This window comes from Aphelocoma coerulescens, chromosome 5 (genome assembly GCF_041296385.1).
Source record: "Aphelocoma coerulescens isolate FSJ_1873_10779 chromosome 5, UR_Acoe_1.0, whole genome shotgun sequence".
NCBI classification, from domain to species: Eukaryota; Metazoa; Chordata; class Aves; order Passeriformes; family Corvidae; genus Aphelocoma; species Aphelocoma coerulescens.
In genome coordinates this window covers 13774412-13793288 of record NC_091019.1, presented here as the reverse complement: position 1 = coordinate 13793288, position 18877 = coordinate 13774412, and the positions used below count along the sequence as shown (strand labels likewise).

Below are 18877 nucleotides of genomic sequence, written 5' to 3'. Positions count from 1 at the left end.
CAGTTTGGGAACTTCTGGAATAAAAGTCCAGATGTGGCTTTAAAATACACAATTTTTTTTTTCCCTCACAAAATACAGGACCAATCATCACCACAAATACAGGTGTATATTGACACATCTTCTGGTGAGATGGTTTTAGCCAAGGCAGAACTGCCAAGCCTACCTAAACCAGCTTTAAACCTTTCCTCCCTCCCATTAGTGCCTGAGACAGTATTTACAAATCAGTAACCCACAAGGTAAGAGAAGAAGTTCCACTTAAAATTTCACAACTCAACTGGTTTCATATATTAGGTCAGTCTGAGGAAATGCAGCGCTGCTGAATGGTGCTGCAACACCTGACACCTCCAAGGAGAACAAGTTCCTTAATTCCTAGGGTGTTAGCAGAGGAATCATTTAAATTTATATCAAATTGTATCATTTAAGCCCAGGAAGCAGAGGGACTCTGTGTTGACAAAGGTCCCGAGAACAGCCAGAGGAGCATTTCTAGGAAACAGCAGCTGGCACAGATCAGAAATCTGGTGAGAGAAAACTCAAGCAGGAGCTGGATGCTGTAACATGTTAAAATCCCAGGAACCACAAGGCAAACACAGGCAATTCAGCCACTTTAGACAAGGAGAAGCCCAGCTCACTGGAACACTGCTTCCGTGAGAGCCTATTTAACTCCCATTAAGAGCTGCCCCAGCTCTTTCATCCCTTACCCACATCATTAGAGGTGTATTTAAACACACACCTTTGCTTGTGTCCCAGGTTTGATCAGTCAAGGCAACAAATACCACCTTTAAATAGACTGGACAGGGTTTGCAGCCCGTGCTGGGAGTGACCTGGTTTATATGCACTCATTTAAGGTGCATTTATCGACCCACACGTGCGTGACGCCTCTTGGCCGTTCGGAAAGACAGCAATTAAACACACCCAGCTCTCCAAGCCAGGGCTAGGATGAGACTTTTTCAATAAGGGGGGCCGTATAAACTCCATCACACCAAAATATTACTTGGATTGCACTGCCCCTTGCACAGCCAGGAGGGAAAACAGACTAAAGAACATCAGGAACGGTCAAGAACAATGACTAAGTTACACCCTTGGTCCCAAGAGTTCCAGGTTGAATTCTCAGGGGATGTTGAACACTTCTGTTCTTCCACCAGGGCAGGTCACCATGGAGCCAGTGGGAACTCCAGAGGATAAACCATCAGCTCTCTGGCAAAAGAGCCTAATTATAACTTCCTCTGGGGACCCACAAAGCTTTTTAAGCAGTGCAGCCTAGTTTTATGGAAATGCCACAGGTGCCTCCGACTGATTTTCAGGAAGGTCCCTTGAAGTCAGGCTGTGGCTTCAAAACATCCAGGTGTGCTGAGTAGTGGGGAGAAGAGTGCTACAGAAGCTGTTCTGCCAAAGGATGCTCCGGTACTGCAAACCACCACCCCCCCCACCCCCCCCCCCCCGTGCTTCCTCCAACCTTGAGGAGAATATTTGTAATAGGGAAGAAAACAGCAAAACTTTTGAGGAACTCCTAGCATTGACAAGTGAAGAAACAAAAAAATAATCAGAATTAACCCCTTCATTATCAGCAATAGGATTTGAGAACACTGACTGCACATTGAGGTGTTCAACACGTGGATCAGAGGGATGGGGAAGGGAAAACCACCCTCATTCATCCCAGTCACCAGCACAGGAGCACAAGGGTAAAAGATGCACATGGTTCAGAAGTGACAGGCTCCAAGGAGTGGGGTACAAGGAGACAACGTGGGAAGCCAGACCACGGGAAATGCAACTGGAGAGGCGATCCCAGAGGGATTCCTGAGCTGCACGAGCTGCCAGCTGAAGCAGAGCCAAAGTGGCAGCGGGAGACGCTCGCAGCTACCGGTCGAATGTCGGGAGAACTGGTAGGAAGTTTCCAGGAGCTGCTGGAAGATCCAAGCAAGCTGCAGCAAGCTCTGCTTTCCCAGGCTGTGCCCAGCATGGAAGGGTAAACAGCTGATAAGGAGGAATGTGCTGCAAAGCCCCCCCAAGCAGCCAGAACTCCCCTGCTATCCTACAGCTCGGCCCAAGGACAATACCCAGTGCCTGTGCCCAGCACACACCTCCCCTTGGCCAGTTCTGCTGTTGGCAGTCCAAATCTTGGGAGGTTTGATCCAAAGAGGATCTCATGCTGGACAACAGCTGCAAAGAGCTCAGAGCTGAGGAGTTTCTGCCTCAGACTGCAGTTACAGTGCACAAGGAGAGATGTATCTATGCAGGATATCCCCAGACACCAGAATTTCAGCTCCAGCTATTTGTCACAGTAAAACATTTTAAGGCAGCAGCATTCTTCAAACTAAAATGACAGATAATATCCCATTTTAGAGCTCCAAAGCTAGCTCCTTGCTCCTCATTTCAATAACTTAGATAAACATTTTATTTAACAGCTGTATTAACAGGCAGAAACACACTTTGCTGCAGAAAGCCAGGCAGACTTACAGCCCTGGCTTCTGCAGGATTTTAATTCTCAGTTCAAGATGAATTCCTGGAAATGAGGGGGGGGGTGGGGGGGAGGGAGAAACTCTCATTTCTTCTGAACAGAAACCAAGCACAAAGTCTGTGTTTGAGTCTCCAGCTCTGCTGCGTCCCACCCTGCTTACAACTTTGCCCACACATGTGGGAGCACCAGCAGAGCTGAGTGATGCTTTCCCAGAGGATGCCACAACTTCTGTCAGGTCTCTGCTGTGGTCAACATGGGGTCTGCAAAAGGAACAGACCCCAAACTACCTTTGGGGCCTCCTGCTCAGTGACACCTCACAGCTTTCCTTCCACGCCTCTGCTCGAGCTGGGATGTGCCTGGAAGTTCTCACACCTCTGGTGAAGGATGAGCCCTTGGGGAGCCTCAGTACCTGCAGCTGATCTGAGGGATCAGGAACAAATATCTAAATATTCAGCGGCTTTCCTGCTCCCCAGGCAAGGCCTGTCACTGTTACTGCCCTCCAAACACAAGTACACCAGCATGCAGCATTAAGATGTTTTATCCTGGAATGGTTTGGGTTGGCAGGGACCTTAACAATCATCCCATTAACAAACCCCCATGGGCAGGGACACCTTCCACTAACCCAGGCTGCTCCAAGTCTTGTCCAACCTGGCTCTTTTAACATGACCAGGACACTGATCTTAATTTATCTAAACAGTTTCCATTTATATTTTTGTGGGGGTCTAAATACGCCTATGAAGACTCCTTTGGGTCCATTCACAGCTTGCTTTGTTCAGCTGAGGGCTGGATAGGTGTTTACATGGCTGCATGAGCTTTCCAGCCTGAGAGCAAGAAAATTAGGACCTCACTACCCAAACCCATGACTTCAAACATTGGAAGTGGCTGCCCAGGACAGCGGTGGAGTCACCATTCCTAGAGATGTTTAAGGAATGACTGGATGTGGCACTCAGTGCTCTGGTCTGGTTGACAAGGTGGTGATCAGCCACAGGTAGAACTCCATGATCTTGGAGGTCTTTTCCAACCTAAATTATTCTGGGATCCAGCTCTGTGAGCTGGACTGAGGCCTCACAGAAGCACCTAAAGCCACTTTCCTTTTTATTTTTAAATTCACTGTGTTTGTTTTACACACAACACAGGCTGCTCCAAGAGCAACCATCCAACCCTCAAGGCCTCCAGACACTGCTCTATGTAAGGTTATTACAGTGAACTGGGGTTTAATTATATTTAAATAGCGAAAAGTCAAAGCGCTGCTGCTGCGCTCGCCTCCCTGCCCCTCCATGATCCATTTCTCCCCACTGCCTCCCATGGTTTCCTTGGAAACATATGCAAGCTTAAATTGGATTGACATTCACTTAGTGGACAGATGGAGTTTGGAACAGCCCAGCGCCTGAAATTCAAGGCCGAGCCTTGGGATATGTCACGTTATCAATACAAAAAACAACCCCCGAGCTTTGTGGGAAGGGTAAGGATCCCCTAATTATTCAGTAACGAGCTCTGAGGTGGCATCTCAGGAAGGTCAGCGCTCACCCATTGTTCCTGATGAAAGCAGCGGGCCGAGCACGCGACCCGTTTTGTTGGGAGGGAAGGATTTAATTTTTGTTAAGCGCTGAGAAAACAGGGGAGTTCTTAAGCTCATTAGTGGTTTCAGGCAGGAGAACTGCTGCAGATCACACGTGGGCTGAGCGATGCTCCATCCACACTGTAATTAAGTCACTTGCATCCAAAACTTCATCCCTAGGCTGAAGTTCTTCCTGGTAAATGATGCTGACCCACAGACACCGAGAGGGACAGGATTTGTATCACTTCTTTACAGCCCCAGAGGTGTCAGGACTGCACTTTCAGCAAAGCTGGCAATTTATTCTCAAGTGGGAATTATTTCCTGGGTCCTCTTCCACTATATGGGAAGAAACAGAACCGGGAAGAAATGAAAATGGCTTTTTCTTTTTTTTGAAGGTTGGCTAAACAGTGCTTCCCAACCACACCACCTGTCCTAACAGAAAGGATTCACCTCTTTCCAACCAAAACACAAGGTGGACAGTAAAAATCCCCAATAACTACATCCCTAGAGATCCCTGATAAAATCCAGCATCTAGGAAGGACAAGATGACAGAGCTCTTGGGAAGGAAAAGGGGGGGCAGCCAGCAGTCATTGCATATTCCCCCTTACCAGGTGCTCTGCCCATCACATGCTTAACTACTGCCAGGGCCACCTCCAGGTAATCACCACCTCCAGGAATTAGGGACATGCCACAGCGTCAGGGTTACCAAGGAATTTTTAAGGAACAAATCCCCAAAATGCCTGGTTTGCTTCTGTTGCTTGTGCCATTTGCTGAAACCTAAGGAATTCCCAGGCTGGGATTTACCTGTGCAAGTCAGGATTTCCATAGCTATCCTGACACCTGGCATTTAGCCAGAATTTTAAATAAAATCTCTTTTTTCCTCTCTCTACATGTAATTATAGCTGCCAAATCCTTTTTCTTTACTATCCTGCTCACCTTGGAGAGAGCTGCTCTGTCTCCTTACTCTGAGCCATCTCCAACCTTGAATCCTTCCACTGACTTTGGCTGAGGTGAACAAAGGAACAAACCCAAACATGCCTCCTGCATCTGTTTCTTAGGAGTTTTTTATTAATTAAAAATAAACCTCCTACTGCCTACTAGTTCCCTCCACAAGCCTGCACTTTCCTGCTTTCTCCTCCTTCCAAACCATCCATATTTATCAATATGTGATTATTGCAGCTTAATCCTCATTGCCTGCATTCCCCCCGGTGCCTCCCCATCCTCCCTCAGCAGAGACCTCGATACTCCTCTCCACCCCGTCTCAAATCCTGCTCTTTTTCACAGAATTCTCAGCCCTGAGCCAGCGACAACACGCTCAACCTGCCAAGTGCCCTAACAGAACGAGCGCTCCCGAAGGGATTTCAGGGATGTGGCCCTCGATCCATTTCCAGGTGAGATGCTCCTTAGTTCACCGGACTTGCCCGGCGAGGATGCGAGGGCTGGGAGTGCGAGGGTGCTCCCAGCTCCAGCTGCATCCGCCTGGCCACGCTCCCCGCGGCGCCTGCTCCCTCCTGCCTCCAAAACTCAGCTCAGCCATCCTTTCCTCGCATCCCGGAACTCCCCATTTCTCTCCTCCACTGTCTATTTAAGCCTATTCCAGGTATTCCGCAGGCACTCGGAGACACAATGAAGACAAGCACCGGATAATGCCGTGCTGCGGGAAGGCTGGCTGAAGCTCCCGATTTTCCGTGCTTCCCACAGGCCACAGGCAAGGAACAATAGAAGGCCAGGCACGGTGTGAGTAGGAAGCAATGCCTGGGATCTCGATGCTTCCCTAGCACTGGAATTTTATTTCAAGGATGATAATTCAGACACTGAAAAATCAGCTGCCAGCAAAGCAGTTTTATTCAAATCAATGCAAAGAAAACGCCTGTTTTTTATTTCTCAGAGCCTCGTAAATAATTTGAAACACTGAGATGCAGGCAGCCTCTAAAAGCCAAGATCTTTCATTAAAAAAAAAAAAAAAAATCAAGGCTGCCGAGCTGCAGAGTTTCAAAGCTGAGCATGAGAAAGCCCTTCAAAAACTGCTGGAAGAACAATGGGTGCCAGTGAGCGCTCCTGTGATGTGCCTTACAAAGGGGGAAAGCCTAAAAATCATCATTTTCTTTAGTCATACCTTTGTTTAGGAGAACTGGGACACGAGGAATGCAGCTACCCGGCAGCTCGGAGCCCAAGCATCATCTTATTCCTGAGCACCACACGTTTAACACAAATCCCACCCGCTCCACGTGCCTTTTCCCGGAGCGCTTCCATCCACAACAGGGCAGTGCCCAGGGAATACAGCAGGAGAAATATCCCATCCGGGCTGCATCCCCCTTCTCTCGGCAGCGGAAGGAGGGAGCCCCAAGGCACATGGATCCCAAAGGCTCCCTGCTCCCAGCACCACCGTGCCGGCTGTGCCACCCCCTGGGATAAGATGACACCCTGCCGATGCCACCAGACTCCTGTCACGGTGCCTGGCTACACGTGTAACAGCAAGCACCCCTGAAAATCCTGTGCTGCCAGTCTCCAAAAGCACTGGGAATTTTAAACGGCAAAGGAAGAAGAATGGCAAACCGAGGGATTCCAAGCAGCCCTCAGACAAGGTCCAGCCAGACACCTCTACTGAAAATGCACCTCAGATCTAAGTCAGAGCTTCTGTAAGAGGTGATAAAAGCGGCATTCCCGGCCGTGCCACGTGGGAAAAGCGCAACGGCACGGCCCTGAGCACACCGTGCTCCCGGGGAGTGACACACATTCCCTCCCCATTTAATAGTGTTTATTTAGCTGCACGCTACCGGCACAGCTCAGACCCCAGGGGGAACTGCCCAGTGCCACCAGGCTCGCAGGGTGTTACATTGCTCATTCCCACATTTTTTAATTTAAGGAAAGACACATTCATGCGTTTGCCCATCACCAAGCAGCAAGAACCCAGCACTGCCAAATGTGAGCATCACAAATCAGGCCAAAATCAACAGCATCCCTTGAATTATTTTTGACCCATGTGGAGTTAATAACCACCCACCCTCTATGGAAGATGTCCTGAAATTTAATGTATATCAATAATCAGGAGATTGAAGGGAAAATAACTGCTCCTCCAGAGCAGCCATACTCATTTTCAACTACTTCTCTTCAGAAGCAGAGCATCACTGCCATCCCCACTGAGGGGCTTCCACTATGATTTAGCTCAAATTATTCTTTGGAAATTATACAATTGTAATTTTGAGAGACCAGAGATTTCACAAAGAGGTTCAGGTTCAGTTCCCTCAGCTGACTGCACTTCTTACATCCTGCCAGCTCTCCATACTCTAATTTTATATGGGTTTCACCCACATGGCCAGAGAAAAAAATAACATGGAACAGATCAATTAAACTCCAATGGCACAAATATTGACATGGCAAGAGAACAGGGGCCAAATGAGTTGATTTTAAATCAGATTTATATTTATTTTCCTTAATGGTACCCTTGGTTTCTCTTTTTAGTAACTTCAGTCCTTCATTTCACTTCATTGAATGATAAAGTTTTGATAAAAGTGAGCATGATAAAGTTTTCTAGTGTCTTGTTCTTCTAATGGCAGGGGTTTTTTTTATTCACATGAAAAATTACTGTGACTCTACTTTATTCTACTTTATTTATAAAAAAGGTCCATGCTAAAGTAGCAAATCTGGGCAATAACTGGACAATCTCGTTTCTTTCTGTCTTTAAGAAATAAACCCAGTAGTTTTAAATTTAAGTGTGTTTTCCCCATTTCAAGGATATCAGGTGCCAGTACAAGTGTGAAAGCACAGAGAGTTAAATCGTGATGGTCTTCTTACAGGTAACTCATTCACTCAGAGCAACAATCTGGCCATGAATTTGAGTATTTTCTGCCATTAAATCCATGTCTTTGGTCCCAATAAAAGAGGAGCTGCCATGCTGGACAGCTGTGACCATTGCTGAAGGACCCAAAACCTCCAGTCCTCATGCTGAAGCACAAGGAACAATTCCTTCTGAGCATCTTCCACAAAACATCCTGTTCTTCCCTTTAAACAATGTCTGCAACCAAAACTGCAACATCTTCCAGCCTTCACACTTGGAGAATAGCTCACGACAGCCCAAATCTGCAGCTGGGAATACAACCAGCTCACCTATGAGCTGCTGGAAACAGGCACATAAATACATCGTGAGTTCAAGCAGGAGAGCAAACCAGAGAGTCGGAGCCCTTAGATGGGGAAATCCACTGGGATTGCAGCACATCCCTCTCTGTCACAGCCCAGCCACCCCAGCCCCTACCAGCTCACAGCTTGTGTTTGAAGCTATTTTCAGCTTTATGACTTCTTTGGGCTGCTTATTTTTAGCGAGTTTTTTTTTTTTGTATTTCCCAGTCATCTGAAATGTTGCTTCATTTATTATTATCAACACAACAGTTGTGACTTAGTTCGGCTGGCTGGGTGGGATGTGGGGGTTGTTCCGCCGCTGCTGCTTCCAGAAGGTGTATCCCTGTGGTTAACTGAGATCCCAGAATCAATGAGAGCATGGAAAAGACCTCCAAGATCATCGAGTCCAACCTGTGACCAACCACCACCTTGTCACCCAGCCCAGAGCACTGAATGCCACATCCAGTCCTTCCTTGAACACCTGCAGGGAGGGACACTCCACCACCTCCCCGGGCAGCCCCTTCCGATGCCTGACAACCCTTTACATGAAGAAATCCCTCCTGATGTCCAAATGGGGACAACTAACTGGGAGATGGGGCAAAAAAAGCCCCACATAGCTCCTTTTGGATGCGATATTTGCACATCTGAGCACACCTTCCTGTTTTTGCAGAGCCAGATCTCATCATTCATTCATTTGCTTGTGATACAAACATGATGCCAAGCAGTGAGCGTGCCTTTGCCTACCATTCCTAATTATTTTTCAATTGTTTACTTTGGACAGATTTGCTGCTAAGGGCTTATTTTCAGTGCTGCAGCAGCATTAGAAAAGCTTTAGCTGAAGGGTGGATTTCCCCCCAAATCATGGCCAGGTGCTCCCTAAATCGGATCTGCACAGACTGGACCAGCACATGTGTCCCACAGAGCCTCCAAGTCACACAAGAGCGATTAACACCATCACAGCAAACTAATTTAACTTGCATCACCTAAAACACAACAAGTTGCACCTCAACAGGAGGAAGAACTTTCCATTGAAGGTAGCAGAGCACTGGAACAGGCTGCTCAGGCTGTCTCCCTCTCTGGAGACATTCCAAACCCACCTGGATGCACTTCTGTGTCACCTGCTCTAGGTGGGGATGGTCTCCAGAGGCCCTTCCAACCCTACCTGTCCTGTGATATTGGTTAAAAAACCAAATAAACTCTAAGGCTTCCAGAGTGGTGACAGAAAGGTGATGAACTGGCAAGAAGGACAGAACACCGACATTTAACTGAATGATTCAGTTGGATGAGAACACGTCAGTGGCCTCCAAAATAACACTTCTGCCTCAAGACACAAGGGTGTGACTGTTTTTCCCCCAAACCCCACATTTCTAAGTTGCATTTTATTGTTCTGTGCAACTGTCACCATCAACCCCAGCAAACAAAGCATCCAGAAAGGATCCACTCACACAAAGTTCAGGGAATTATTTTCCCCCGCAGGTTTGGCATTTTCCAGCTGATTTTACACCTATCAGTAGTGCTACACTTTCCTGCTCTGCTTGAGAAGAGCAGCTGGAAAGCAGTTGGAAATGCTGCACTGAGTTCATGAGGAAAACAAACTGAAATCAATGTTTAAATCCAAAATGTCCTGGTAAATCATACTAACACAAGATTTCCTATGGCCAGCAAACATTTAGACAGTTCCAGCTGAAGCTCGGGAACGATTCAGGTAGCCAGGACATGACAAACATGAAGGATGGCTCGGGATGAATATGTGAGCAGGATATTTCTGCTAAAGCAATCAGCAGCGTGCTGGTATTTAAATCACATTAAGATTTCAAAAGCATCAGTCTATCACGCAGCTCGTGTCACTCTTTCTCACAACCACAAGGACCAGAAGCCTTAAAATACAACCCCGAGTCCCCCAGAACACCGCAGAGCCCCTCAGCGTGGAGCAAGCACTCGCTAATTGTGGCAAACTGATGGACAGATCAATTAACCAGGCGAGCAAAAGCCCGGCAAAGCCTCTCGCTTTGAGGTTCGCCTGCTTCTGACAATGATGACTTCAGATGGAGAGCGAGCACGAGGGGCAGCTGGATTCTTTAAAACAAAACACAACCAGAACCTCTTTCAGATAAGCATTTCGTGGAAAGAGAGAGGGGAGGGGGAGAGGCAAACAGAATAGATCCCAAATGCTCGTATTTTTTAAGTTTTCACGGCTGCTCTTGTGAAAGAGAGGAGGTTCCTGTGTCTCCGTGTGCCGGGGCAGGGAAAGGGACATCGGGGTGTGGGTATCCCCGTGTTGGGGCTGGCTGTCGAGCAGGAGCCCGGGGAGCACTTGCTAGTCTTCCCGAGATCTGCCCAGTCACATGTGCTGGCTCCTGCGCCTCGTAGAAGCAGCTGGAAAAGAGGGAGCCAGCGGAGCTGCCTCCATTAGGAGCCACCGCTACACAAAAGGAGAAGAGGAAACAAGCCGTCGGCCACCGGAGCAGCCGGCAGGAAAGAAGAGATGTCCAGAGCCACGGGGAGCGCACGGCAAGTGGGGAAAATCACGATGGAAATGAAAACTGCGGTGCTGTCCCCCAAAGAGGCTCGGTGGCACCTGCCTGACAGGGACACAGGGCTCAAAGCCCGCCCGGCATCACATCCTGCAAACCATCAGGAACTCGACGGACTCGCCCGCTCTACCCTCAGAGGAGGGGCTCATCGCCCCGTTCGGGCGTGGGGAGCCCCAAAACACCAACCCCCCGCCAGCCCGTCCTGTGCCAACTCCCGGCCGGGCAGCGCCGGTTCAGCTCCGAGATCCGGAGCGGCCGAGGACAGCGGCGGCTTTCCCTGGGAATCGCCCGCGATCCGGCGATGCCGAGGCGAGCAGCCCCTGGGGCAAGGAGCCCCCCGGGGCCACGAGCCCCGCAACTCCCCCGGGCCCCCCGGCCCGGCCCCGCCGCCTTTGTGCTGCCCGAGCGGCCGGGGCGGAGGAGCCCGAGGGGGTTCGGCGGGGCCGATCCGGCCTCGCACCGGTGGGACCGCGCGGGGTAACGACGGCCCGGCCCGGCCCGGCCCACCCGCAGCCGAGTCCGCCGTGCCCTCCCGGCGCTCCCCCGCCGCCGCGGGAAGTTCCCGGTGGCCCCGAGTACCCCCGCCCCCCCAAATCCCGGGGCGGCGGCACCTGCTCCCGGCCCGGCGGAATTCCCGAGGGCGGAGGGACGAGCCGGCGCCGTGGGGACCGCGTGTGGACTCACCGGGAGGCTGCCGCAGGCCCCGGGGGGGGAGAAATCCAGCGGCGGGAGCGCCGCGAGTCCCGAGCTCCGCGCTGCTGCTGCGTCAGCGCCACCGCCTCCTCGGCTGCGGGATGGGGACGAGGCGCCACCACCGCCGCCGCCCGCCCCTGGCCGCGGGGCGTCGCGGAGCGGGCGGGCGGGCGGAGGCCGGAGCGGGCGGCGGAGGGGCCGGGAGGGGCGGAGGAGGGGGCGGAGGAGGGACCGGAGGAGGGACCGGGGGCGCCGCCGCCGCCGCTGCCGCGAACTCCCCGCAAGCCGCGAGCGCCTCCGGCCTCCTTCCTGCTTCCTCGTCCGTAGCCAATCGCCGCGCGCCGCCCGCCGCTCGCCCCGCCGCGCCGGCCAATCACGGCCGCCTCTCCCCGCCGCCGCCGGCCAATCGCCGCCGCGCCCGCCCCCGGCCCGAGCCCCCCCCGGCGCCCCCCCCACTCCCCTCACGGAGCCCCCCAGGCTGCCGCCCGTCGGCCCGTGGCGCGGAATAACCGGGATAACCGGGAAAACCGGGATAACCGCCCCGCTGGGGCACCGGGGGCGCCCCCGATGGCCGCGATTCCCTCACAGGACGGGGGCGTGGGGCGGCCCCGCGCGTCTGCCAGGCATCCCCCCATGGGTCCCTCAGAGGCGCCCGGGACGCCCTCACACCTCCCGGGTGTGCCCGGCGCATCCCGGGGCAGTCACACTTAAACCGAGCTCTGCATCCAAACTCTGGGAAAGTTGGAAGTCCCGGGGGTCCGGCGGGAGCTCCGCTGAGTGCTGCCAGGGGGGAGAGGCACAAGGCAGAGCGGGTTTGAACGCCCATCATTCCCACCTCGAGATGGGCACTGGAAAGGCCACGGACAGCCCCTGTGTGGTGGCTGTCCCTTAGCAGCCCTGTGAGTCAGCACCAGGGGAATATCCCGTGGCGTTTTAGTGGGGAGAACGCCAACAGGGAATTCTCAGGTGTCCCAGAGCTTCCTCACAGAACCTGTCCTCACTGGGACACTCAGGTGTCCATGCCTTCCATGGTCTTACCAACAGGTGAGACGTGGCAGCAATGGAAAATATGGAAGACTGCATCTTTTCCTCAAAAAATGAGTTTAAAGCCCTAAAGCAGACCCAACAAGCCTTGGAAGTTATTTGATCAGTATCTTTAGCAGTACCACAGTCCCCATCACTGAAGCCTCTCCATCAGTTGCAGAATGGGGTTTTTCCATAGAATCATGGAATCTGCTGAGTTGCATCGACAGGAATTGAGCCCCACTCCCAGTCCTGCACAGGACAGCCCCAAAATCCCACCATGTGCCTGAGAGCATTGTCCAAACGTTTCTTGAGTTCTCTCGCAGGCTTGGAGCTGTGACCACTTCCCTGGGGAGCCTGTTCCAGAACCGAATTTGTCATATTTCTTTTAAGCTTGGGAAACTGCTGGGAAGGACCTGGCACATGGAACAAGCCATGTGGCTCCAGGAGATAAATACACACACGAGAGCGAGACCCTGATGGTCTGCCCGAAATTCAGCTAAACTGCAGGAGACCTAAGAGTCTGAAATACTTCCTTCTTTGTTCCAGTGGTCCACAGGGATCTTGCAAACAAGAGCAGGATCAAGCAGTGGTATGATTGTTGCAGGATCCAGATGTTACACAGGAGAAGACTGAGGGGAAATTCAGCTATTTGGAGACACTGATTCCTGAAACAAATACCGGTCGTTGGTGATGGAGCAGGGAAAAATAAGTAACCTTAACAGCTACACCCCTGGAAGCCCTCAAGGTGCAGTAGGGCAACTCTCCTTAAAAACTCTCTGATACTGTTTACGAGTTGGACTTGGATGATACTTGTGTGTCCCTTCCACTTCAGGATATTTTGTGATTATCCCATTTCACTGCTGCCCTTTGGAAATGCAACTTTTGGATGAGACTTTTCCGAGCTCTATTTAATGCAGCTGGACATCACCAAGAGCCACTCCATAAGTACAAAGGTTCTGTCTGCTCAGACCAGAGCTGCTTCCCACCTGAAAAGTGAAGGCAGCTCATAGTGCTGCCAAATTGTTCCCTAAAAATGATATTTTATTGGAGTTCTTCCCTCTGCTGTGAGCCACAGGAACAGGAGGGAAACCACAGCACTCTGAGATCAGAGGGAGTTCAATTTTGGTGTTACACAGAGCACACTTCCTCCAGTTGTTAGATGTGATCAAGTGGCTTCCAAAATCTACCACCTCAGACTCCCATAGCTAAACAGAGCGATATTTGGAGCAGAAAAGTGAGGAATCTGGGAATTCTGAAGTTCTGAAACCACCCTGCAACTCAAGGAGTAAACCCACAGTGTCACAGTGTTCTAGAGGGAAACACTTGGGCAAAATTCATGCTGAAGTTGGATGACAAATATAATTTAACAGCTGCTTTTTGGGGAAAGTGGAGGTGAGGCCACCTTCCCTCTTACAGGTGGTTGGAATAGAAGAACATTTGGACAATGGACAGGTTGAGGATGGGGAACTGTGTACTCCAGAGCTGCACAAGGGTGGGAAGCAAAACAGAGCCATCTGCAGAGCTCCCTCTCTTTTGACAAACTAATTTATTCTGAAGTGGGGCCTTTCCTCGTCCCTTTCTCAGAGGGATGAGGGGGAAAAATGGGAAGCTAATTGCTGATTCCAGAACAATATGTCTGTATGTCTGCTGGGCTCCAGCCTCTGTCAGGTGGCGGCACAGCTGAGATGCAGCATTTGGGCTTTTTCTCCCCTTATTAACTGGGAAAAACAAACCACCAAAGCCCCAACATGAGATCTTCCTACCCCAAATTCTGGCCTGTTTTTTGGGAAAGGGATAACATCCAGGGCTATAGACTGCCTGAACAGCAGCACGACAAGGATCTTTGTCCTCAACTCTCAAATTGGGCTGTGGCAGCACCTTGCTGAGGTTGTACCTGTTGGTAAAAGGGGTTGTAAAGCCCTGTGGCTGTGGGGAAGCTGGGCCAGGAATCAGCAGGGATTAAGGGATTGTCCCTCATTGCACCCCTCACCTCCAGGTACTGGGGTGGGATAGGCACACACAGCTGAGCCAGCGCTAAAGAGGAAGAAGGAAAAAGAGGATTTCACTGTTAACACAGGGAAAACAGGGAAAAGCATTTTCTGACTCTGAGTTTTAGGAGTAAAAACTTTATTTGTCCCACAGGAGAATGGGGAAGAGTCCCAGCATCTCACTGCGGGTCAGGCTGGGAGAAGGGTGTTTGCACACCCCAGAGCACACTCAGAGCTCTCTGACCTTCAGGAACAACTGTGGTGAGTTTTAAAAAGTCACAGGAAATCAAGAGGAAAAATCCCCCAGCAGTGCTGCAAGGACAGAGAAAGGGAACCTGCAGCTCCGGTGGCCATGCTGGCAGGAGGCTGGCCTCACCTCTTTTTAATCCAAATGGGGAGGCAGTGCATCCCTGGGTACACCAGAGCTTCCTGCACAGCCACAAACTGATGGAAAGCTCCCATTCCACCAGCAGCTTGCGAACAGGCATGGAAGCTTAAGCAACAGCCCTAATCCGAGTAAGCTCACACACTAAGAGCAGCGGTGTGGAGGATCCTGCACCGACTGGTTCCTCGGCCGGGCCTCAGGGAAGGACTTGGCTGCAGGGAAGAGCCCAACACATCTGTGAGGGGGAGGATGGCCAGCCCCACCTTCCCAAACAGCCTTGTGGCCGCAGATGGGGATAAACCCATCCTTGGGTCTTTATGTGGCCCCTGTCTGGCTGCAGTGACAGGGCTGGGATAAAAAGTCTTTAATTCAGCACATCTCAGCTGCATCCCATGGGGATCCTGCTTTTTCTAGTCATCTCCCCCACCAAGAAACATCCCCAAATCCAGCTGTGTGATCCCATCCCTTCTGAGGTATCTGCAGAAAAGGTGCTGGTGCTGCACTGGCTTGCTGTCAAAGAGATGGGTTTTGGTGGTCCTCTCCTTTCCTTCCCCCTTCCAGGGTTAACCCAGTAACTGCAAAAGGCCAAATGAATCCCTGGTGGAGCTCCATGGACTGACTTGGAATTCTATTACACCAAAAAAGCAAATTGGCTGTGAGTGTTCAGGTCTGCAGCAAACCAGCTGTGGTTACACAGGCAGCTTCCTCTGAGATTTCTGTTTAAACATCAGCATTTGCTCGTTTTTAGCTGGGTGAAATATTCCCCTTTTTCCATCAGAAGAAGCCAGGAGGGATTCAGGCTGGAGGAGAGGGCTCTGCCAGCACAGAGGTGTCATACAGGGTCTCATTACCTACCTGGAAAAATCCGAATTACTGTATTTGTGTCTCAGGGAATCATCTGCAACTTTTTTGTGCCATTGCTGTTACGAAGGTTTAATTCATCATTTATTTTAATTAATTTTAGTTTTAGAAAAGTTCATGCTGTTTATATCCGCAGTGCCAAGGAAGCAGCAGTGCCAAGGAAGTTCAGCAAATGAAAGGGGATTGCTGTGTTCTATTTCTTATTTCACCTCTCATCTTAACATTTTAAAGTGCTTTAGTAAGGAATATATAATAGATGTAATACATGTAATTTATTGATGGAGGGAAAAACAGAGGGACAATGAGAATAGCTCAGTGGGGACCAGCACAGTCAGGAAATGAGACTGGATTAAATTAAAGCAGAGAATCACAGGACTAACAGTTAAGAACGTCCCTGAGCGTGATGGTGGATGGAGGTGAATGTGTGTGCTTCAGTACATTGCAAAATCCGGATTAAAAGCAAGGACTCTGCTTTATGAGCTGGGCCATGGCAGGGAGTGACAAACTCACATGCATAGGAAGGATAAATGTCCTGCCTTGTGTTCCCAAGGTAGCCATTCTTTTATGAAGTGTGATTCACAAAACTAGGGAGGCTGAGGGGATCGCAATGCAAAACACATGTCCCAGAAAGTCAGGATGGGAAAGCAAGTAGCAATTATGGGACCATCTGTGCTGTGGGATGGGCTGCGGCAGAACCAGCGCTGGTCCTTTGCCCCTCTGTGGGTTGTTGGGCTGGGGCAAACACTTCAGCTGTGGTCAGCTTGGAAAAATCAGTGGGAACAAACCCATGGCTGCTTGTAGAACTCCTTGCACAGAATTAATACAGGAAAAACCTAATAAGAAATCCCAAAGGCACCACTCAGCCAATGTGCATTTCCAGAGGAAACAGCTGCATCAGCAGGAAATCATCTCTCTTTTGTGTCCCTCAGGTGGGTGGGAGCTCGTGCCAGCACATGGACATGGGGACAGGGACATTCCTCAGTGGGGGAGATGTGTCTGCTCTTCACACTCCTGCCAGCACGGGGACACAGGAACATTCCTATTTTCCTATGTGAAAAGGAAACGTCACTCCTGGATGCTTTTACCCTTTCCTTGTCCCCAGGCTCCCAAAGATGTCCAGCACCCTGAGGCCCACCCAGAGTCCCATTCAGAGACATTTTCAGCCCCGAGAGTTGTTTTGCATTCCTTACTTTCAGCAGCTGGCGGCAAGATCAGCACAAGGAGGAACTAATATCTCCATGGGCTTTTTGTGGGACATCACAAAAAGCTCCAAAATCTTCATTAATACAATAACAACATCTCAATGTTGGGGGAAAATACACACACATATCTGTTAATCCTCTGCCTCATCCCAGGGGTTGGAGGGTGAATTTGGGCTCAAACTCACAGTCTGAAGCTGCTGCATCTCCATCCCTTGTTGGCCATACATCAGGCACCCAGTGGGAAGGTTTAGAGTTTCCCTGCACAAATCTCCCTCTTACGGACATGGTTTAGTGGTGGCCTTGGCAGTGCTGGGGGAACAGTTGGACTCAATGGTCTTAAGGGTCTTTTCCAACCTAAATTATTCCATGATTCTATGATAATCCTATTAGCATTAACATGGGCAGTGTGGCTAAATCCCCACATTCTGCACAGAAATGGAATCCCTGAGGGGTTGGCTTAAAATAACAAATACTCAGAAAGGGAGAGATGGGAGCAAAGGACGGTTTGTCTGGTGATGATGCCTCCTATGGGAAGTAAATCAGGCAGCGCTCAGGGATTTGGAGATGCTGTGGAGAGTCATCTGGGTTGGGGATGGATCTGGAGGATGTGCAATTGGCTGGAGAAAACGCTGTGCCCTGGGTTGGCAGCACCTCCTTAATTTCCTTTCCTACATCTTTCCTCACTCTTGTTTGATAGCAGTGAGAGAGAAAAAGGAAAGGAATAAAGGAAGGGTCAGCCCACCATTTCCTCGAGACTTTGAAACACAGGATGGGTTTTGAGGGATATGGGATGCACAAGGCTGTCAGGGGATGGATTGTCGAGCAAGTGCTGGCGCTGTGGGGAGAGCATAGAAAAGCCCTGGTGCGGAGACACCATAGCAGGGGAAGAACAGCCATGCTCAAAAAGCTGGAAAACAGGCAGACCCACCACAGCAATCGATGTTGAGGTCCTGTCCACATGTCCAATGGCAGGATCTTCTCATGAGATGAAGTGAGAGATGACAAGGGTGCAGGACAATGGGGGAGCTGCTGCAGAGGAAGATGTGGGTCCCATGGCTGCAGGGGGCCACAGCCCTGGGCTCAGCCACAGGCTTATCCCAATGTCCTGGCTGCTGCAGCCCTTGCAAAAGTAGTCATTAACCCAAATATCCTCATTAGATCCTCACGTGAGGACTTTTAGTCCACCAAAGTATTCCTGCAGTGGGAAGATTTCTGCTCTTTTGAGATACAAAGGTGCCTGGAGTAAAGGGAACTTTAATTCAGGAGACCCTGGATGATAGTGATCACTCTTGGCTTCACATTTAATGAGTAGTTTATTCCTCAGAAGTGTCCATGAAGTGAATGGTGGCACAGCCTTGCTCCTGTCCCAGCTCAGAAACCCCCAACAGGTTCACACTCAGCCTGGAAACCGACCAAACTTAAACAAAGTGGGTTGTTCATACTGTTTGGACAGAGCCTTGGATCAAAACCCATTTATTCTGCTATTACTATTCATTATTCCCTCCAGTGGTACCCTGGATGTTTGAGCTGGGATCTGCTTAATCCCGTAAAGCCCAGCTTCTCGTGCCAGAAGGGGGAACAAAGTCATAATTCTCCATTCGCAGCCTCCCAAGCTGTTGCCATGGGAATGATGCAATGTTCCCAATTCCTGGGGCTGCTCTCCTGCCAGTTCAGGTAGGAGAAGCCACTTTCCCGAGGGAAGAGTGCCCTGGATTGAGTGCTGTGCTTTGACAATTAGCCAGGGAAGTTACGGATCGCTCCATCAAAGTGACAGCTCTGCACTTACAGGGACCTGGTTTCTGAATTGGAAATGAAGCCTTGGGCAAGCCTGGAGGTGCCTGGGGGTACCTGGAAGTGCTGGATCTGTACCTTGGGGTCCTCAGGTACTGATAATCCCTCTGGGTTAGTCCTATTTACAGCTTTCCCCACTACTGCCCATCCCCATCCAGGTCCCGTCCCGCTGTCCCCAGCTCCTCACCCCCAGTGACACCCCAAAACAGGCTTCCTGCCCAGGAACCCACCCCCAGGGCTCCTCGAGCCTCAAGTCTGTGCCTGGGCT

At 50.6% G+C, this 18877-nt stretch overlaps 1 protein-coding gene across 2 annotated transcripts in view; it reads right to left on the bottom strand.

The window, feature by feature from the left end:
- Positions 1-11550, bottom strand: part of BAHD1 (bromo adjacent homology domain containing 1) — a 35856-nt gene extending 24306 nt beyond the window's left edge. For both annotated transcript variants that reach the window (XM_069016651.1, XM_069016652.1), the window contains exon 1: positions 11348-11550. The gene's annotated coding sequence lies outside the window, so the exon portion shown is untranslated. The remainder of the gene's footprint in view (positions 1-11347) is intronic.
- Positions 11551-18877: the final 7327 nt, after the last annotated feature.